Here is a 23,432-nt window from a genome sequence, read left to right on the forward strand (position 1 = left end):
CATGCATCGTATTAGAAAATAACAGTAGGTAACCACATGTAATCACAAGTCTCCAAGAAAAGTAATCAAACTTGGAGCCATTACTGCTGACATATGCCCCTAATTACAAGTAAATGCTAATTATATTTCAGATTAGTTTATATGAGATCATCTAATGTTAAAACTATATTTTCCCAATAACAAAATCTCACTGAAATCCCCATCTGTAATTCCAGGAACAGTATTTAACATGATTGATCTGGATTATTAGGAATAGGATCAGCTTAAATTCAGAAGAATGGAACATCCTGAGAAGTGTTTTTCCATCTCTGAGATTCAGCTGTACATTAAATCCCAAGAACATGTCAGTTCTGAAAACTCCCACTTCATTTTTACTTGCAATGTACATGAAGAGGAAGGAACGTCATGACCTTTTATATTACTTACTCCAAAAACATTTGCTCTCCTGTCATTATGTCATAGTTACATTTGTTTATATTTACCAGGTACTAACATATAGTAAGGGTTCTGTAAAACCTCAGTACTTTGGCTTGGATTCTCATTAAACAGTTTTTGTTTTCATCAGTGTTTAACTTCATCACCTTTAACAGTGTTGCTTTTGATTTACAACAGTTTGTGAAAAGAACCAGAAACACCTTTCTTACCATGCACTGAATAATGTTAAAAGCAATTTTCTTTTCCTTTTTGATGGAACACTGAACACTAAAGGATCTGTGACCCAAGTATTTCAGAAATTCTGCAACTAACACTAATGCTGTATACGTGTGGTTTTAATGGTCTTTACCTTGAAGCCTCATTTTGTTGACCTTAAGTAGGGACTGTAGTGACAGGACAAGGGGTAACGGGTTAAAATTTAAACAGGCGAAGTTTAGATTGGATATAAGGAGGAAATTCTTTCTTGTTAGGGTGGTGAGGCACTGGAATCGGTTGCCCAGGGAGGTTGTGAGTGCTCCATCCCTGGCAGTGTTCAAGGCCAGGTTGGATAAAGCCCTGGGTGGTATGGTTTAGTGTGAGGTGTCCCTGCCCATGGCAGGGGGGTTGGAACTAGATGATCTTGAGGTCCTTTCCAACCCTAACTATTCTATGAAGACTACCTGTGTCTACTGTTCTCAAAATGTAATGTTCTTTTATATCTCGATTTCACAGACTTATTCTGTTTACACATTCACTGCCCTGCAACAAATCTTTCTTCAGGAATTGTCATTATATGCTTCCAGAAATATTTTCAAGACTTACTGCATCATCTGGCAATTTAGGTAGTGTTGGGCTTCACTGTTGTATCTTTACTATGCTTATATAGCAATACTTTTCATGCAAACTGCTTGCAGAGGATTGCTGTATATCATATTGACCTGCAGGACTTTCCCTCACATTTGGTATTTACCCATTTACCAGATGGTGCTGTGACACTTTCCCAAACTGTTAGAATAAAAGTACCACAACTGTTCCCTTGAGGAGAAAGCTGATCAGCTAAATCTCTTGCTTAAACCTTAGAAATAAAAAGGCAGTAACAACAGTCCTCATCTTACAAATGACAATTAACATTCTATCAACTTCACGTGAATTTTTCGTAAAAGGTTTTTGGAAGGTCTATTAGCCAGAATGTAGCAAGTCATGAGAATAAGATTTTCTGGAACAAACTGAAAATGTCTTAAGTGCTTTTAAAGGGTTTGCTAGAGAATGTATGGGAGACTCGTTGTGTTGCAAGCCACTCTTAGAAGCTGTCTGCAGTTTGCCTGTTGAGCAGATGCATAAAAAAATTAAATCATGCCATGCCCATGGCTGTTCTTACAGCCTTCAAAGACTTCTAAAGTCACTGAAAGACTCTTTGAGTCAAAGAGATTTCACATCTATTACATCCTAAACATATTAATATGAAAGGTGTTAGAAATGCCTTTGTAAAATACTTTTGTAGGTGTTTCTTGACTGCTCTGTTTCACAATAGTACTGGCAGTTCTAAAAGTATCTGCTGTGACTCTCTTATTCCTAGTCTGTTCTACTGCTCATGTTTGACTTGACATGAATGAAAAGGCAATTTAGACATAGCAGGGCATAATTTCAGAGGACTTTTTACATAAAGATTTTATCTACGTACCTAATTTACAGGTAATTAGGCAAGGATAAGTGAGCACTAAGTATTTAAATGGTTCAAAAGTAGATACAATTAATTCATCTTGCAATTTATTGTGGATGCCAAATCACAGCTTATTATTAGAACTCTGACTTTATAGGTAAATTTGTCATAGAAAGTGTGAATAATACTAATACTACGACTAATAGTAATAATAATGCAGCTCTTTGAAAACTATTTAAACTTACGTTCAATTCTGGGTACCACATTACCAAAGATAAATTGACAAACTGGAAGCTTACATATGAGTAGCAAAAAAATAACCAGACTGATTTATAAGTAAAGATTAAAAGAATTAACCTTTACACGCTGGCCTAATATTGACTATGGTGAACAGCCTACAACTGCTGAGTTGAGTACCTCGAGAGAGGACGCCTTCAACACCGGAGCGGGGGAGAGATCAGCGTCCAGGAGCCTCAACTCAGAGCAGCAACAGCCACCGAGGGAGCCTCAAGTCCTCGACAGGACCTGCCCAGGAGCCGGCAGCTCCGCGGACGCGAGCAGGGACTCACAGGGGGCGGAGCCAGGAGCAGCGGCACCAGCCCTGAGGGGGTAAAAACCTGCCCCGGGGAGCGCGAGTGACCGGAGCGGGCGAACAGGGCGGGACGAGGCAGCTCGCGCGGGCCGGCGAGCGGGATGGTGAGCACCCGGCGTATGGGCAGGGCCCGCGCTGGGAGCTCTGCTCTGGCTGCCCCGGCGGTGCCAGCGTAGGCACCCACGCAGAGCCGATGAGAGGGGAGGCTGCAGCGCAGAGCTCGGAGTGTAGAGGGTGCCTGCACTGGTCTGGTGAGGGAAAGGAGCACGACGGGCAGGGCTGCACTCGGTGCTCCCTGGTGTAGGTCGTCCTGCAGCAGGGGCTGAGCTGCGGAATGCTATTAGCGGGCTGCAAGATGTCAGGGTAGCTGAGAGGAAGCGGGGCTGCTTGCTCCAGGCCCAAACTGTGCAGGGGCCTCAAGCTTCCCCTCCAGCTCATGAAGGAAAGAAGGAGGCCGTTATCCTGGGGAGCTGGGAATTAGTGGGGAAAAAAAAAAAAAACACACCACCACAAAACAACAACAACAAAAGAGGGAGGAAAAGGACAATTAAAAGCAGGGGGCTTCCTACTAAATCTGTTGTCCCCACGCAGAACCTCTTTGCTGTCCTGCAGGAGTCTTAATGAGGAAATGCACTTGCACCACAAACAACCGGATGATGCACAGGTAAAGATCTCTACTGGTGCTGCCAAGAAAAAGCGGCGGGTTGTAGTAATAGGGGACAGTACTTTGAAAGGGACAGAAGCACTCATCTGTCGGCCTGACCTGGTCTCGAGGGAGGTGTGTTGCCTACCAGGGGCATGGATCAGGGATGTTACAGAGAGGCTGCCTGCTCTAGTAAGTCCCATGGACTATTACCCACTCCTAGTGATCCATGTGGATGCTAGGGATATAGACAGTAGTAGACTGGGGACCCTAAAGAAAGACTACAGAGCCCTGGGAGAGGTGGTTAGGGGCTCTGGAGCTCAGATAGTTTTTTCGTCAATTCTCCAGGACACAGGGGAGGACCAAGAAAAAGCTAGGAGGATTGGCCAGGTTAATAAATAGTTAAAAGGGTGGTGTCATAGTCAGGGGTTTGGGTGTCTTGAACATGGGACCCAAGTTTGTAGGCCAGGTCTACTGGAGCTGGTCTGATGGGGAAGAGCATTTTGGTAGGAGTTTTGCCAGACTGGTCAAGGAAGCTTTAAACTAGATGTGTTGGGGGAGGGGGGTATCATTCCATCCCAACACACCCAGTCAGTTGCCAACACCTATAATAAATGCTCAGAGCAATGCAGATATATTCCAGCCGCTCCAGCCAACAAGCAGGCTTCATTTGGAGCTCGGCTCAAATGCCTCTATACAAACACTCATTAGCATGGGGAACAAACAAGAGCAATTAAAGATGTGTGCATGTCTACAGGGGTATGATATAATAGGCATTACAGAAAGATGGTGAGATGGCTCCTATGACTGGAGTGTTGGAATGGAAGGTTACAGGCTCTTTAGAATAGACAGGCCTGACAGGCGGGGAGGGGGAGTTGCCCTTTATGTTAGGGATAGGCTGGAGAGTATGGAACTCTGTCTGGGGACAGGTGAGCAGTTAACAGAGAGTTTATGGGTCACGGTTAAAGGGAAAACAGCCGTGGGAGACATTACAGTGGAGATCTGTTACAGACTGCCTGATCAAGAGGACTTTGTGTATGAAGCACGCTACAGATAAGAAAAGCCTCACGCTCACAGGCCCTTGTTCTCATGGGTGACTTCAACCACCCTGACATCTGTTGGAACAACGGTACTGCCCAGCACAAGCAATCCAGGAGGTTCCTCGATTGTGTGGAAGACAACTTCCTTCTGCAAGTAATAAAGGAGCTGACAAGGAGAGGTGCCATGCTTGACCTTGTGCTCACCAACAGGGAAGGGCTCGTTGAGAATGTGATGCTCCAGGGCAGCCTTGGATGCAGCGATCACGAGATGGTCGAATTTGAGACCCCCAGGAGAGTGAGAAGAGCGTGTAGCAAGCTCACTGTGCTGGACTTCAAGAGAGCAGACTTTGGCCTCTTCAGGAGCCTGCTTAGTAAGGTTCCATGGGATATAGCCCTGGAGGGCAGGGGGGCCCAAGACCCTTGGTTGATATTCAAGGATCACGTGCTACAAGCTCAGGAGAGTTGCATCCCAACTAGAAGGAAGTGCAGCAGGAGGGCCAGGAGACCTCCTTGGATGGATAAGGAGCTGCTGAGGAAAATTCAAATGAAATAAGAGGCTTATTAAAAGTGAAAGCAAGGATAGGCGGCCTGGTTAGAGTACAGGGATGTTGTCCCGGAAGCTAGGGACCAGGTTAAGAAGGCTAAGGCCCAGTTAGAATTAAACTCGGCTAGGGATGTTAAGGGTAACAGGAAGGGATTCTATAGGTACGTAGGAAATAAAAAAACAGACTAGGGACAACATAGGCCCCCCGAGGAAGCTTTCGGGAGAACTGGCTACACAGGATTTAGAGAAGGCTGAGGTTCTGAATGACTTATTTGCCTCGGTCTTCACTGGCAAAGGCTCTGACTGCACCACCCAAGTCTTAGAAGGCAGACGCAGGAACTGTGAGAAAGAAGACCTTGGGCCAACTGTAGGAGAGGATCTGGTTTGAGACCATCTTAAAAATCTGAACGCTCACAAGTCCATGGGACCTGATGAAATCCATCTGTGGGTCCTGAAGGAGCTGGCAAATGAAGTTGCTAAGCCACTGGCCATCATACTTGAAAAATCATGTCAGGTGAAGTTCCCGACAACTGGAAAAAGGGAAATATAACCCCCATTTTCAAGAAGGGGAAAATGGAAGACCCGGGGAATTACAGACCAGTCAGTCTCATCTCTGTGCCTGGCAAAATCTTGGAGCACATTCTCCTGGACAGCATGCTGTCGTGGTTTAAACCCAACCACAAACCTTGTCCACTCACTCCCCCCCTTCTTGCCCTCCCCCGGCTCCTGGAGGGACGGAGAGGAGAATCAAAAAGAATGCAACTCCCACGGGTTGAGATAAGAACAGTTTAATAGCTAAGGTATCACACAAATCACTACTGCTACCACCAATAATAATAGTGCTAAAGGAAATAACAAGAGGAAAGAATACAACACCTCAATACCAGCTGACCGATAACTCCCCTCACTCCCCCCAGCCAAGCACTGACCGATACCTCCTCCAGCCCTGCAGTCCCCCAGCCCTTCCGGGTAACTCCCCATTACATCCTGGGCATGACGTGCTGTGGTATGGAATACCTCTTTGGTCAGTTTGGGTCAGGTGTCCTGTCTCTGCTTCCTCCTGGCCTCCCCTCCTCCCTGGCAGAGCATGAGACTCAGAAAGTCCTTGGCCAGACCAAACATTCGAGCAGCAACTGTAAACATCGGCATTATCAGCACTGTTCCCAGGCCAAAAGATTAAAACACAGCACTGTACTAGCTCCTAAGAAGGAGAAAAATGACTGCTACTGCTGAACCCAGGACACATGCTAAGGCACATGAAAATCAACAAGGTGGTTGGTGACAGCCAGCATGGCTTCACTAAGTGGAAATCCTGCCTGACCAATTTGGTGGCCTCCTATGATGGGGCTATAGAACTGAAGGACAAGGGTAGAGCAGTTGATGTCATCCACCTGGGCTTGTGCAAAGCATTTGACACTGTACCACACCACATCCTTCTCTCTAAATTGAAGAGACATCAATTTGATGGATGGACCACTTGGTGGATAAAGAACTGTCTGGATGGCCGCACACAAAGAGTTGTGATCAGTGGTTCAATGCCCAGCTGGAAACCAGTAACGAATGGTGTCCCTCAGGGATCGGTGTTGGGCCGGTCTTGTTTAACATCTTCATCGCTGACATGGACAGTGGGATTGAGTGCACCCTCAGCAAGTTTGCCGATGACACCAAGCTGTGTGGTTCGGTTGGTACGCTGGCGGGAAGAGATGCCATCCAGAGGGACCTCGACATGCTTGTGAGGTGGGCTGATACCAGCCTTATGAAGTTCAACCATGACAAGTGCAAGGTCCTACACCTGGGTCAGAGCAATCCCAGGCACAGCTACAGATTGGGCAAAGAAGAGATTCAGAGCGGCCCTGCGGAGAAGGACTTGGGGGTGCTGGTCGATGAGAAAATGAACAGGGGCCAGCAGTGTGCACTCGCAGCCCAGAAAGCCAACCGTATCCTGGGCTGCATCAAAAGGAGCGTGACCAACAGGTTGAAAGAGGTGATCCTGCCCCTCTACTCTGCTCTCATGAGACCTCACCTGGAGTATTGTGTGCAGTTCTGGTGTCCTCAACAGAAAAAGGACATGGAACTGCTGGAACAAGTCCAGAGAAGGGCCATGAGGATGTTCAGGGGACTGGATCACCTCCTGTATGAAGATAGGCTGAGGAAGTTGGGGCTGTTCAGCCTGGAGAAGTCTGCGTGGAGACCTCATAGCAGCCTTCCAGGACCTGAAGGGGGCCTATAGGGATGCTGGGGAGGGACTCTTCGTCAGGGACTGTAGTGACAGGACAAGGGGTAACGGGTTAAAACTTAAACAGTGGAAGTTTAGATTGGATATAAGGAGGAAATTCTTTCCTGTTAGGGTGGTGAGGCACTGGAATGGGTTGCCCAGGGAGGTTGTGAGTGCTCCATCCCTGGCGGTGTTCAAGGCCAGGTTGGACAAAGCCTTAGTTGGGATGGTTTAGTGTGAGGTGTCCCTGCCCATGGCAGGTGGGTTTGGAACTAGATGATCTTGAGGTCCTTTCCAACCCTAATTATTCTATGATTCTATGATTCTATGTTAAGGTCTTTTGGCACAGACATGGTTCTGAGCGCACAGCATACATATTTTACACTGCAAAGAATTTCAGAAGGTCTTTTAATTTTGAGGACACTCAATTCTTTTGACTTTACAGAAGAACAGGGTGAACTGTCTCCTGTGGCCGGATACTGACCTGCAGTTTCATGCTTTCCTTTATCAGCTCTTTAAAACTGATGTCCTGAATTGCCCATGTCACACTGGTTTTCATGCACTTTCCACATTTTTTGCTTAATATAACTGTATTTAATCTGGAATGTAGAAGTAAATGTGGGGTTTTTCCTGTGATCTAGACTTTACTAGTGGTGGAATTCAGATTTATCCCAATAGGTCTTTACCTGTTTTAATTTCTATGATTTAATAAGACTGGTGTGCAGAGATTTTATCAAGAAATTTTTCTCTGTCTAGGAAAAGGATATTCAAGCATTCAGAGATCCAGGGAAAAAAAAACACAACAACAACAATAAACAAACAAAAAAAAAAACAACCCCACACCAAAAAACAAAAAACAAAACAACCAACCAAACAAAAAAACCCCTCCCTCCCAAAAAAAAGAACCAAACCCCAAAATACAAAAAAAACCCGTTAGAACATATAACCAGTATGAGTTTAACAGAAATATTTAAAGTAAGAATGGAGTAAAGCACTGTGAAATGAGGAAAATGAAACCAAATAATCTGTCAGTTTGAAGCGTAACTATGTTCATGGCAATGTTGGCTAAAATTCTCATTTTATAGGAATTCCTTCAACACAAATACAGTTAGAAGATGCGGAAACTTTGAAAGTGTTTCTAATTAATTATTGACTTGCTCCTTTTATTTGTTTCTTAAATATTAACAGGAGAATGAAGAGACCAAGGGAGTAAAGAGGGGAGTCGGATAATGTCAAGGAATTACAAATTGCTCCTGATTTTCAGGTTGTATTAGAACTTGATAAGGGGTTTGAATATAGGTCTTGTAATGGACTGGGAAAAATGACATAGTAGCTATGGATTTTTTTTAATTTAATTATAGAAGGTAATTCTTAGAACCTTTCTTTGCATAATACATAATATTTGCAATGATAGTTTCCTATAGCAAATAAAAACAAAAACAAACAAAAAAAAAACAACCCTAAAACAGAATAGCAGACCCTCTATGAGTTGTAATTATAATCCTGAGTGGAAGTTAGTTCATCTACATATATTTGCAAAACATAAGAAAACCGGAGGTAGAAAACACAAGAGCTAATAAAACACTAATCAAAGGTATTCCTGAGTAAACTTAACAGAAGCGTGCATCAAGATTATGTTTGCTGCAACCTAAGATTTTAAAGACCCAGAATTTAAAGCTTGCCTGGTATTTCTTTGTATTTATGTTTTCTATTATGAGAGAAATGAAGGAGAAGATATCTTCAGGGATAAATGAGAGAGAAATGAGAACAATTTGATCAAGAGTTCAATGGGAGAAATATGAATGGTCAGAGACCCCTATAGGATACTTCTTTTTGTAGCTTACTGTTTCGGCTTAAGAGAAGCCTGCATCTTTTCTCTGCCTAACATCATCTTTGTTCTTTACTGTAAATAGGCAGGCCCCTTCCATCTTCCTGAATGAAATTCCTGCAGAGAAAGATGGTAAATGTTTGTGTTGATAACAGTTATACCTTTTCATGCTAGTCACAATTCTCATAAAGTTCCCATTTTATTTATAAGCAGCCTACTGAATCTTATGAAAAACGTACCATACCTCTGATCAGGACTGCTGCTATTACCTGCATTGTGTCTTCTGCACTGCTGACAAACTGGAAAATGTGGCCCTCTTATAACAAACTTTACATGTCTGATTGAGTCCTGCATACTCTAGGAATGTCTTTTATCTTCAGATTTACAAAATAAATGTGGGGTTTTCTTACCTTGCATAAGAATTATTTTCTATAAACTACAGACTCTCATAATAGGGTTAAATTATATGTGCTGGGATACATAATGCCACTGTATAAACTCCTTTGCCTGAGGAAATTTTGCTGGATGTAACTGTCCTTCATTTCCTCTTCCTCCTGCAGATTCCTGGCAGACTCCCTATCTGTGGTTCAGATTATATTATCTAGCCTTTTCACTATTTTTTCATGACATATGGCACAATGCTCATTTCTTCCGTGCTCATTCCTTCCAAAACTCTTTCAGAAGGGCCTTTCAAAGCTTATACTCCTTCATCCAGGAACATGGTGACCCTTACACTAAGATTTTGTGCTAACAGCAACTCATGGAGAGAGCAACTTGCCTCACCAGTCCTTGCTGTCTGTATGCTTATACCTTTTATTGTCATCATAACCTTTGTATTGAATAGGAGAGCTTTGCAGAACAGGCATTACAGATCTATCTTTTTAAGGTCATCGATAAATTTAAGGCAGTCTTAAGTGGAAACATTCAATTTATTATTGAAAAAATTAACTTCTTTCAATGTTCTTATTACAGCTATCAAAACTATCTTAGTATGAGACACTAGGTATGTCTGGCAGTTAAAACCACAAATACCTACCATACATAACATTCCATTATGTGAAGTGAAGTGTCTGATTTCATAAATAATACCGTGAGGTAGTTTAATACAAGACAGGTAAAATCTACACACTTGGCTGATGCTGGATTTCTCACATTTTTCAAATCTCTAACCTCCATGGCATGAAGTTCAGTGCACAGCCTCATGCATTCCTCCTCCTTTGCCTTTACAAAACCGAAGAGAAATACTGGGAAAGCAAGTACGTCAGACTGCATTCAACTAAATAGACACTTCTCAGGTGATTTTGCAACCTTGTTGTAAAAAGTGAAGCTCTTTGGAAGAAATTTTTAGTAAGTATAAAAATTAGTTACTTAAAACTTATTCATTTTTGTTCTCTGACTATACTCAAAAGCCAAAAGCTCAAACTACTTTTTTTTTCTTTTTTTTTTTTTTTTTCCCCACTGCTATGGCTAGACTTTGAACTTAAGTGTATTGGAAGTTTTGCAGTGAGTTTGGCTGAGTCATTTGATTATTGTAATTCATTTTAGGATGTGTCACTATGCATTCAAAACTTCATAAAAGTTCTAAAGTTTTTAAGTGTCTTAAGCTCATTAACTAGTTTTCTTTAGCATGCCGTGTTGTAAAAATTCTGCTCAAATGTTTCATGTAATGTGTAATAACTCACAACTTTAAAATCAATAGCTACAAATAACAAGAATAATGCACAAGTGCAAAAAACTGTGAGTCCGTAAGTAAACATGATGGGAGGATGGACTCCATTTGTAATAGACTTATGGGCAAGACTCTCAAAAATGACTGTCTGAAAGCTAGACACATGATCTCTACATGGGAACACCAGCCTAAATATTCTGTATATGGAAAAAGTTCTGTTAAAAACCCCATACCAAACCAACAAAAAAAAAACCCAAAGCCCCTTCAAAAAAGCCCATCCGAAGCAAAGGGCATTGTAGTAATTAATTTCCTTTCTATACACATACTTGAAAGCCTGTATTTAGCAACACAGGTTGACACATTCAATAACAAAATTGATGAATCTGTTTATTTTTTTTTTATCAGTCTAAGCTGACAGTATTGCATGAGACATTCCCAAGCACTGAAAAAAAATACTCTCCTGATCCAAAGTCTGTAGTAAATAGTCCTTCTAAGAGGGATCATAACTTCAGCTTATGTCTCCTTAAGGAGCTGTTATTTAAACAGGAGTCTATAGCGTTCATAAAGGTTAGCATCACTGACTAAGCCTGTCAGTTTAGGATCTTCAGTTGACTTACTCATTCACTTGTGCTGCTCTCTGAATAAAAAAAGGACTAGGAGGAATATTCAGGAATAAAACACTCACTTGGGAAGCTAAAGAGAAATTTATTGCAATAATAAGACTTAAAGTAACATACATTACAGCAGTGTCTCCTGATGTACCTTGTGGTGAAGTATCTTCTTTCTATGGAAAGGCTTTTACAACCTGGAACCTCTTTCTAGATTAGGCAATAAAGGGCAAAACCCTTTTACTCTATGCAATGACTCTGATAACAGCAGTTGGTAAGCAGGCAAAAGTATGGATCTAGGAAAATGGTGCTATATGGATAGGAAGTGGTTTTGCTAAAGAAGGATCTGTAAAACTAAAAAAACCCCAAAAGATAAGTCCTTCATAAGTTTATTACATTTTAAACAAAAAAATTCTCTTTTGCTACATTTAAATATAGCAGAGGAGTAGCTAGGATTATTTCAAGCACCTACCACAAAATACCAATTACTACCTTCTACTGATTTTTAATTTAAAAATTACAGTCTTCAGGTATATTCATTGATTTATAGTAAGGTTACTTACCATTTGACTCCAAAGTAACAGGTAAGAAAACAAGAGAATAAAGATAGGTGGTAGCACATAAGGAGTCCTAATCGTTCTAATTAGGCCTTAGAGATTTCATATATATTTTAGAAACTTGCTACTGAGTGGTAACTGAGAGTTGAATGATCTTTCTGCCTCTGAACATTGTTCACAGGTCTCAATTTTTTGTTTCCCAGACAAATTCACCCAAACAACTAAATCTGAACACTCTCATTTGACAAGAAGAAAACTATACCATAATAGTTACCTCTTTTCTTTAAATACTCCTCAGTAAGTTTTAGGTTACCCTTTTCTTCCCTTACCCAGTACATTAATTTTACTCAAAAATGGACTATTCCCACAGCTCTCCCAGTTTAGTTCCCTGGTACTGATGCCAGAGATGTGGGTCAAGCTGCATCTGGAAATGGTTGCAGATATTATAGGAGAGCAGGGCAGACACTGAAGTGTGTGTGTCTGCTATAGGACACCTGACCATAAAGAACAAATGGATGAGACCCTATAAAGGCAGAAAGAAGTAGCCTTGTGTTCACAGGCCCTGATCTTCATGGGGGAATTTAATCACCTGCTGTTTGATAGAAGGATGGCACAGCAGGGCATAAGCAGTCCAGAAGGTTGTGTCGTCTTGCCTGGTGGGTGGGGGTGGAGCTGATATTTTACCGCACTGCGCTGTTTGCTGGAGACACCACAGGCCCTCCAGAGGTTGAAATATGAAACAAATATTAATTTTATTGTAAACTTCCCTAAAACTGTGTCAGGAGGAGCAAAAGTCTTGGCAAATTCTTATTATTAAAAGAGATACATAGTGTAAGGAGAAAAGAAGAAAGGAAAGAAAAAAAACAGAAGCAGGATCATAAATCTGTGGACTCAACAACGTCATCTCTGTCAGCGAGTTGAAATAGAATCATAGAATCATAGAATAGAATCATAGAATAGTTAGAGTTGGAAAGGACCTCGAGATCATCTAGTTCCAACCCCCCTGCCATGAGCAGGGACCCCTCACACTAAACCATACCACCCAGGGCTTCATCCAACCTGGCCTTGAACACTGCCAGGGATGGAGCACTCACAACCTCCCTGGGCAACTGATTCCAGTGCCTCACCACCCTAACAGGAAAGAATTTCCTCCTTATATCCAATCTAAACTTACACTGTTTAAGTTAACCTGTTACCCCTTGTTTTATATATTCTTATATTATATATTTTATATATTCCATATATTGTATGTAAGGAGCCTTATAAGGCTCTTTATAAGGTATCATTACACAAAAAATATACTGATAGAGGCAGAAAAAGGAAAAGTGTCTAATGAAATGGATCCAAATGCAAGGCTTTATTTTAACAGAGCAGACAGCTAATTTATTAGTTTTTGCTTTGGGCCAACGTGGATCAATAGCTCAGCAAAGTTTGTAAGGCTGAGCTGAGACTGAAACAGTGTAAAGCAGCAGAGATGAGGCTGTCTGGAGTTGGTAGATAGTAAAATCATCACATTCCGTGTATAATATATATTATAAATATATATGTTTCTATACAGATGCATTTCAGTGTTATTCAAAAGTTATTGGGATCTTTTTCATCACTGCACTTCATCATTTTAATAACTCCATTTAGGACATTTTGACTATCAAAACAGAATCAGTTTCTTCAGCCTCTTATAAATCTTTAATACCCGTCACTTTCAAGCATAGCTACTGTATTTCTTGCTTTGGTATGATAAGCTGCATTATATACGCTACTCAATAGGACATATAAATACTGCAGTATACAATCATATTTATAACATCTTACTGGATTTATATACTATTTCTTTACCAACACAGTCCATCATCTTCACTTTGTTCACTGTAACCTTGATAATGGATACAGGTATGAATAGTATAGATACTTTTCTAGCAATAAAACTTAAAGTCTTGTCTAAATCAGTATGCCAAAGATTTACTTACTTAGCACTTACTGATTTATTATTTTCTTCTTGACTTCTCACATAATTAATTTCTCAAATTGTACTTAACAGTATATAACTTATGGTCAACGTTTTTATCGTCAGTTATACTACTTCCAGATTTTCAAATTGACTGAAGGTGAACTACATCATTATGAAACATGGTTAATAAAATAACAATGCAGAAAAATACATCAGCGAGTTTACTTTTATTCCAAAAGGGAAACATAGGGAGGAAAATAAAGCCAATGTAATAGGAAAGAAAAAAAATATGTATGTTGCAATCAACATTTATTGATATTGCTTACACAACTGAAATCTGTTGTGAATTGACCACACTCTTGATTTGTCGACTTAGCAGAAAGAATCGAAACATGGTATCTTGTTTATTGGAAAACTATTGCATTATCTGTGTAAATGGATTCAATAAACTTTCTCTGAGAGTCTGTATCTGTCAGAACTTTCATATATTTAGGTAAGTAACACAGTATCTTTACATCAGAAATTATTTCAATACTTTGAGAGAAAAAAAAAAAAGTGCCATATCATCACCCTTTATTTTCAGTTTCTCTTTGGATTTTCTAGCAAAATGATGGCTGTATTTTTATAGTAGTGATTTAGACTATTTCAATGAATTAGCTTGTTTGAGCCAATATGAAATTCCTGTCCTGGCAAAAGTTAATTATGTTTTGCATATTTCGTTGTCTAAATATGTCACACATTTCTGTCTCTGAATTCAAATTTCACTTTTGTTAATATCCCCCCCCCCTTTTTTTTTTTTTCTTGTAATACATTCAGGAAAGAAATTGCAAAGCCTGGAGTTCATTATTATAGTGAGTTAATTTATTTGTGTCAGCAGGAATTCATACACTGATATTTGCAAACTCAGTCTGTTGCTGGGTAAGGACACTCACCATTTTCCTTGTATCTTCCACTAATGTACCAGGTGTAAGCTGATCTATAGCATTCTACCTCGTTTATTATTTATTTTCTTTTAAAATAGAAATGAACCTTTACCAAAGTACAAATCGTATCAGCTGAGAAAGCCAAATCTGGAAAGCCACCTGGAAACATTGTAATTTCATAGCTATAGTTTTGCAAAGTGTATAGAATAACAGACTGTCTTGAGAAGTACCACTGAAAGTACTCCCTAAATATCTAAATATAGAAGTTACCTTAAATATGCAGTGTTGTCTCAAAAATTACACTATAAAATTTCAGACAGTGGTTATTATCAGAAGTAATACAGCCTGCTTCTTCTAGACATATCTTTTTCACACACAAAGTATTACTTTGTATATGACTTTTTTATCAGGTTTTTAGTTTATTTTCATACTGTTTGTGTTAATATTTAAATGTTGAACCATTTCTTCCCCAATGCAAGTCAAATATTAATATTATTCTTCTCATGCAAAATAATGAAAATTATGCAGTGATACGCAGTGATACTTTCATCCTACTCTTACAAAACAAAAGGACTGCTGAATTGAACATGTGCATTTTTTAATTGGTTAGGCTAAATGAAAAGTGACTGGATTATGCTGCTTTTCTTTCTTTTGACAATAAGATTGTCATCTGCTCTTAACAGAATCATTTTTTCTAATTTGTATGTACTATTATTCTTATTGAAATGCTCTATGATGCTTGATCCTTGCTATTCATTTATGCATACTTACTGTTTAAATTTCTCAAGTATCATTACAATCTACCAATTTGTTGCCTCCTTTTCATTATTTTCTTTTGCTTTCTTGAGTGTTCATGAGAATGTTCTTTACCCGTGGTCTAGAAATGAAGATCTATTCTTTGTGACACTCTAGGACAAGGTCAGTCAATGCAATAAAATAATTTTCATCTTTTTTCCATAGAACAAAGTCGTGAAAATGATTTATGCAACTTTACTTGACTAGGAATGGTTTGCAGTATGAAAGATTTTAAGTATCTTGATTGCATACTCTGTTGAGGACTCTACTGTAAATGTATTATATTCTGCCTCATGGCATCTACAAATAGGTGAGACAGTCTTACACAGTTTCAGGAACTGAGCTTTTCCCACTTTATTCCTGCCACGTAGAGTTAGTGAAGCTGCCTGGAGAATAAGATGGGAAAAGTGGATGGTGGGGAGGGATAGAGTCACTGGGAGGATTTTTTTCTATCATTCTATCTATCTAGTTCACCTTCAGGATGCATTGTCGGGGTTTCTTTTGTCAGCAATCTTTTTTCCTGGCTGGATGATTTTAGAAATCCCAAATAAATATTTTTAGTCAAAAAAACCCTCAACAGTTTAATTTGTAAGATCTGCTTTTTCCAGTGTCCTCTCCCTTTTCTCACCTACAACTGGGGCCTACAACTGAAATACTAAAGGAGGAATTTATATGGGAAACACAATGAGACTGGAGAGTGAATGAAGTAGCGGAGATAAAAGGCAATGTTCCCCAGAAAGAGAAAGGATGCATTTTTTGACTAAACAAACTCAGAAGAACTGAGTTCTTACTTTACTCCATAGTGAAAAATTCAATGACAGAAATTTATCATTTGGTACAGTAATTAGAATGTTTTTGTCCCAAGAGTAATAATGTACTCTTGGGAGCAAGCAAAGACCCATATGAGATATCTGTAAAATCATGAATGGTATGGAGACATTGAATTCAGAATTAGCAATCATTGCTTCTTGTTAAAGAAACAAACACAGAAGTCTCTATGCTGCTTACTCCACATGGTTGTAAAGTTTGCTGTTTTCATTCTCTGTGTATCTATTGCTATCTACCTCTGCTGAGAAAAATTTTGGGAGAGATGGCCACCATGGCCATATTGCCAATAACTATGAATAATAATTAATGTGAGGAAAACTCATACAGAGCTGCACACTTACAGGAAAGTAACAAAATTAAGGAATATTAAATTCTATGTATTTATTCTCTTACTTACCCCACTAGAAGTAAATTGCCTCTTGCTGTTAATTCCTTGGAAATATCATCTGATCAAAAGTATTGAAGATAACTTTTTATTTCCTGTCATAAAGAGCTGATCACAAAAATTGTTGATCTGTGTAGGGGTAAAGCTCCTTATACTACTGAAAAATGCTAGATCCTCTTACTTTCAACTGTAGCTGAAGTAATAAGAAAAAGTTTCTGTAATTCCAGCACTTTCCAACATGCATTTTCTAATAGGAAGAAATTATTTTGCAATGGATTCTACCTTAGGTAGCAAAATGGAAGTCTAATAGTTGACATAGTTTAAACCCAGCTGGTAACTAAGTACAACACACCCTGCACAATTCCCCCTCCCTAGGCAGGATGGGGAGGAGAATCAAAAGAATGTAAAATCTGAGGTTTGAGATAACTAAGTAGTTGATATGATATCATTCATCAACTAATGAATCATAGTTAAATAATTAAAGTATAATACTACCAATAATAGTGATAAGAAATGACAAAGAAAGAGAATATAAAACTAAAAGTAGAAGGAAAAAAGCCAATAAACACAGAAACAAGAGCGATGCACAATACAACTGCTCACTACCTGCTGACCTATACCCAGCCCAACCCCAGCAGTGATTGGTCCCTTCTGAGTGACTCCCCCAAGTATATACTGGGCATGAAGTGCTGTGTTACGGATTACCCCTTTGGGTAGTTTGGGTCATGTGTCCTGTCTCTGCTCCCTCCCAGCTTCTTGTGCCCCTCCTCACTGACAGAGCATGAGAGACTGAAAAGTCCTTGATCAGGGTAAGTGCTAACAACTAAAAAACCACTGGTGTGTCACTGGCATTATTCTCAGACTAAAGCCAAAACAACAGCATTGTACCAGCTGCTAGAAAGAAAATTAACCCTATCCTGGCTGAAACCAGGACACAGTGAACATTCTAACTGAGTTAATAACATGGACTTTATTTATTTTTATTTTTCTTTTAGCTAAAGAAATTAAGGTTTTATTTAACTATTTTACTGCCAGCAGAACTGCCTAGATCTATGCAATTATTCCCTTTAAAAAAAAAAAAAAAACTGATATAAAATGTAAACTGAATAGAATTTTCATACTATTAATCTATGTAATTCACATTCCTGTTAGAATCTACTCTGTATAGTGTGCCTGAATTAGAAAACAAAGACATAGCAGAAAGCAGTACCTGTCCTAAATAGTAAGAAAAGGTAAGGACTATATCCATAATACCTTAAAGTTCACCCTGTGCAAGTAGGTGTTTATATCTGAAATGGTTCCTCATTATATTCTGTGTAAAGCAATGGAAACATTTAAGGCATGTTTCATGTGGCTTATTCTAAATGTCGTCATTAAAAGAGAAGAGCAATATTCTAGAAGATTTTACCTGTCCCTGTTGATCTCAGAAACAAAGGTGCCTAGCTCAGATGTACATGTAAATACAACATGCAATTCTAGCTTCTGCATCTTCACGTCCTTCTGCAATTGACCCCTTCTGAGAAAATAAATTAAAAGTTTAAAAAGGCCAAAACAAGGTGCAGACAGTACAATCTGTAGAACAAGTATGTGCAAGTATTTCTGGAATATGTCATAAAGTTATATTATCTAATGTAGTTAGCTGATCAATAATATCAATCTGTAACAAGTATGGCAATTAGACATACTGATAGAACAAGAAGTGGCAGGAAAAAAAAAAAGAAACAGACGGTTAATATAAAATCCCAAGCAAATTCAAATCCCTCATAAGCCAAAACACAGTATTATATGTATTTAGGAAGTAGCATTAATAATAATACTTCTTGTAGTTCCAGTAAAAGAAAGCAATATTTTTTAACTGAAAAGCAAAATTCAATTATTTATAGCAAACGATTCAGAATGTTAATAATTTCTAATTATATTTATTAATTGACATGACTGCAACAGAAATATGGTAATTTTTAAACACTTACAGAACACAATTATGCCTAAGTATAAATTACAAAAATCAAAATATAGATCCTCTTTATTCACACAGTTTTGCACTGATCACATAATGCAGTATTGGTCTAAGAATATTTATTGCTTTTATGGCACTTTTCATGTTTTTCAATATTAGATTCCTGAAGGAAGTGGACCATGTTTCCTACCCTATAGATACAGGGGAGGGGAAGGTGGGGAAGCATATAGTAGTGAAGGAAATTCCTAAGATCATGAAAGTATCCTGAAATTATATAGGTTTTACTTTTGGATCAACTACCAAAATTTTATTTCAGATATTTTCTGACTGAAAACTACATTTTGCTAAGGTGAAAATACTGAAAGCCAAAAGGGATTTTTGTTTTGCACCATTTCTGTCACAGGGAGAAGGGGAAAAGTAGGAGAGATTGCTATAATCTGACCATGCATATTTGTTGCACAAAAATCTTTCAGTTATTTGCTTGACTTAAGAGGTCTACTAAGGACCAAACTCCTCTCTCACAGTTCCTCTGAGCTACAGTCTCACACTGGGTTTGCTATTGCAGGAGGAGTAGACCTTGAATCTGTCAGTTCTGGACTAGAATATTTTGTTATATTGAAAAATATAACAAAATAGGTAGGTTTGAAAAAACCCACAAATTTACAGGCAATTGCCTTAAGCTAAGCCACTGCTTATAAATGCAGTGTTCTTTTATTTTTATTTTTTTCCCCCTTTTTCATAGTTGCCCTGGGTTCAGCAGTAGCAGTCATTTTTCTTAGTAGCTGGTGCAGTGCTGTGTTTTTGACTTTCAGCCTGGGAACAGTGCTGATAACACTGATGTTTTTAGAATCATAGAATAGTTAGGGTTGGAAAGGACCTCAAGATCATCCAGTTCCAACCACCCTGCCATCGGCAGGGACACCTCACACTAAACCATCCCACACAAGGCTTCATCCAACTTGGCCTTGAACACCGCCAGGGATGGAGCACTCACAACCTCCCTAGGCAACCCATTCCAGTGCCTCACCACCCTAACAGGAAAGAATTTCCTCCTTATATCCAATCTAAACTTCCCCTGTTTAAGTTTTAACCCGTTACCCCTTGTCTTGTCACTACAGTCCCTGACAAAGAGTCCCTCCCCAGCATCCCTATAGGTCCCCTTCAGATACTGGAAGGCTTCTATCAGGTCCCCACGCAGCCTTCTCTTCTCCAGGCTGAACAGCCCCAACTTTCTCAGCCTGTCTTCATACGGGAGGTGCTCCAGTCCCCTGATCATCCTCGTGGCCCTCCTCTGGACTTGGTCCAGCAGTTCCATGTCCTTTTTATGTTGAGGACACCAGAACTGCACACAATACTCCAAGTGAGGTCTCACGAGAGCAGAGTAGAGGGGCAGGATCACCTCCTTCGACCTGCTGGTCACACTCCTTTTGATGCAGCCCAGGATACGGTTGGCTTTCTGGGCTGCGAGTGCACACTGCCGGCTCATGTTCATTTTCTCATCGACCAGCACCCCCAAGTCCTTCTCTGCAGGGCCGCCCTGAATCTCTTCTTTGCCCTATCTGTAGCTGTGCCTGGGATTGCTCTGACCCAGGTGTAGGACTTTGCACTTGTCATGGTTGAAGTTCATAAGGTTGGCATCAGCCCACCTTTCAAGTGTGTCAAGGTCCCTCTGGATGGCATCTCTTCCCTCCAGCATATCAACTGGACCACACAGCTTGGTGTCATCGGCAAACTTGCTGAGGGCGCACTCAATCCCACTGTCCATGTCAGCAACGAAGATGTTAAACAAGACCAGTCCCAACACTGATCCCTGAGGGATACCACTCATTACTGGTCTCCAGCCGGACATTGAGACATTGACCACAACTCTTTGTGTGCGGCCATCCAGACAGTTCTTTATCCACTGAGTGGTCCATCCATCAAATTGATATCTCTCCAATTTAGAGAGAAGGATGTGGTGTGGGACAGCGTCAAATGCTTTGCACAAGTCCAGGTAGATGACATCAACTGCTTTACCCTTATCCATCAATTCTGTAGCCCCATCATAGAAGGCCACCAAATTGGTCAGGCAGGATTTCCCCTTAGCGAAGCCATGCTGGCTGTCACCAAGCACCTTGTTGTTTTTCATGTGCCTTAGCCTGCTGTCCAGGAGAATGTGCTCCAAGATTTTACCAGGCACAGAGGTGAGACTGACTGGTCTGTTATGCTGCTTCTTAATAATGTTTAGTCTGACCAAGGACTTTCTGAGTTTCATGCTCTGCCAGAGAGGAGGGGAAGCCATCAGGAAGCAGAGACAGGACACCTGACCCAAACTAACCAAAGAGGTATTCCATACCACAGCATGTCATGCCCACAATATAAGCTGGGGGCAGTTACCCAGAAGGGTGGGATCACTGCTCGGTCGGACTGGGTATTGGTCAGCAGGTGGTGAGCAGTTGTATCCTCTTAGCTTGTTCTTTCCCTTATCATTATTATTATTGGTGGTAGCAGTAGTAGTTTGTGTTATACCTTAGTTACTGGACTGCTCTTATCTCAACCTGTGGGAGTTACATTCTTTTGATTCTCCTCCCCATCCCTCCGGGAGCGGGGGAGGAAGTGGGGGGAGTGAGAGAGAGACTGTGTGGTGCTGGGTTGCTGGCTGAGCTTAAACCACGACAATATTTCAGGCCAACTTAGCAAATACCTATGAACACTTGATGGCGAAACAATGTTCTGTTGAGCTGTTGAGCAGAATTAGCTACTAGTCTACCTTTCTGGGAAATGAGACACAATTTGGTTGGAACTAGATGATCTTAAGGTCCTTTCCAACCCTAACTATTCTATGATTCTAATTTTCTGTCTAAGTTCAAGCAATTCCCTATATTTCCTTGTTGAGATGAGCTAAGTTTTTCTATAGTAATACTACTAATGTTATTTTTAACTTAGTCATGTAATTTATCTTTAATCCAATTCAATTTTTTAGACTACAAGGTGTCATCCAAACTAGAAAATTGAAACACATAATTATTAATATGTGTATATCAATATTACTAATACATTATTATTATCGTCATCATCGTTATTTAGTAGTAGCAGTAGCAGCAGCAGCAGCAGCAGCAGGATATGTTCTTAGGAGCTGAAATGCCATTTTTTATAATACTAGATTTTTTTACCTCATGCCAACCATGATTCTTCCAAACAAATTCTGGTCATGGTTTGAGTCTTAGAAGGTTCAAAGGAACCATGCCCAAGAAGCAGTTTGCATGTTGCCTCCTTTGTAGGGAAGATTCAAGAATTTCATAGCATAGATGTTTCTAGTCTGCGCCAGCTGGTCTCATGGCAAGGAATGCCATCAGGAATGCTATTTTACCAGCATACACTGTCATTAAGAACAAGGGTAAATTGCACAACCTGACTGCCCTTTACCTAAATCTGTGTTGCTGCTCAGCCCTGTTAATTTAATGATCATTTAAAAGATGTAGGTGATTACAATCTGTGCCTGAATCTCTGCTTCATCATTGAAAGGAAAATTCATTTGCCCAAACCTGATGCCTACTGCCCTTGTAGATTTCATAGATTACTCATCCTACCTCTTACTGGTTTCTTACAGGTCCTATGTACTTCTACCTTGTAGCTCTATTGGGTTCCACAAAGTTATCCTCAGATGGCACTGGAAATTATTTCATTATCCTGGTACAAGTCCTGAATTAGGAGAAGGTTGCACAGAATATGACATCTAAGTCCTGAAGGGGGGCAAGGAAGGCTGAATCGCAAGGATATCTCCCATTCTTTTTCCTCCAGACTCTTCTCCGCTACTTTAGGTGATGTCTTGGCTTATCAACTTAGTTTTTCTGGTTACTGCCTTTGATCACTAGGGATTATGATTTGTCCAGGGATCCTAAGTACTTAACTCTGGGTAACAGATTCCATTACATGATAAAATACCGAAAAGATAAAACTTTGGTACTTTCTCAACAGAGAGATGAATGAGAGATCTGCTCCCTGAATGGACTAACTGTAAGGCTTTCAAGAAATACGATGCTCTGCATTTCAGTACACCAATGCTTGCTGATATGTTTTAAATCACATGCAAATATACATCTTCTTTCCAGAGTAATTAAACCGTTTTATGTCTGGAACTAAGATCTTACCTTAAACAAGGTGAGGAAAATAACAGACATATGCCATCTGTGAAGATTTTTCCTGTCATTCAAAATCTAAACATAAATTTGCATGAAAATACTTAGAACATCAGTGGGATAACAGCTGGGATACTGTTTATGAGCAGAGAAGTTAACATTTTTTCACCTTTATCTTCCACATAGCCAAATTAAAATGTTTTCAGCATGATTTGTTGTAACGCTAACATGCAATCAAGACTGAAGACACCAACTGCTGTCTACAGCCACAATAGTGGTTCCTTATAGCAAAGTACTGGCATTTCTGAATGATTCAGGAAGATTTGGCTACAGCTGTATGGTATGGCTCTTAGCTATAAAACAAGACATCCCTCGTCTAGAATTTTTTTGTTATTTCTGGAGGGATTTTGGTGTTTTGTTTGGTTAGTTCGTTGGTTTCCGTTTGTTTGATTTTTTGGGGGAGTTTTTTTGTTTGGTTGGTTTTATTTTTTTATTACCTACTTTTTGCAGAAATCAGGTACTGCATTATTGACTGGATCAAAATAAATATAATAAAAAATAAAAGAATATGTAATTTCAACATTTTTAGATTCAAAATCAAGTCATCTCAGATTTAACATACATAGAAATTTGCACAAGGCTTGTTATAGAGTATGAAGGCATACATTCTTACAAAAACATATTAAGATAGAAATTAGTACCATGGCC

The sequence above is a fragment of the Lathamus discolor genome, chromosome 4 (genome assembly GCF_037157495.1).
Source record: "Lathamus discolor isolate bLatDis1 chromosome 4, bLatDis1.hap1, whole genome shotgun sequence".
In the NCBI taxonomy this organism is placed as follows: Eukaryota; Metazoa; Chordata; class Aves; order Psittaciformes; family Psittacidae; genus Lathamus; species Lathamus discolor.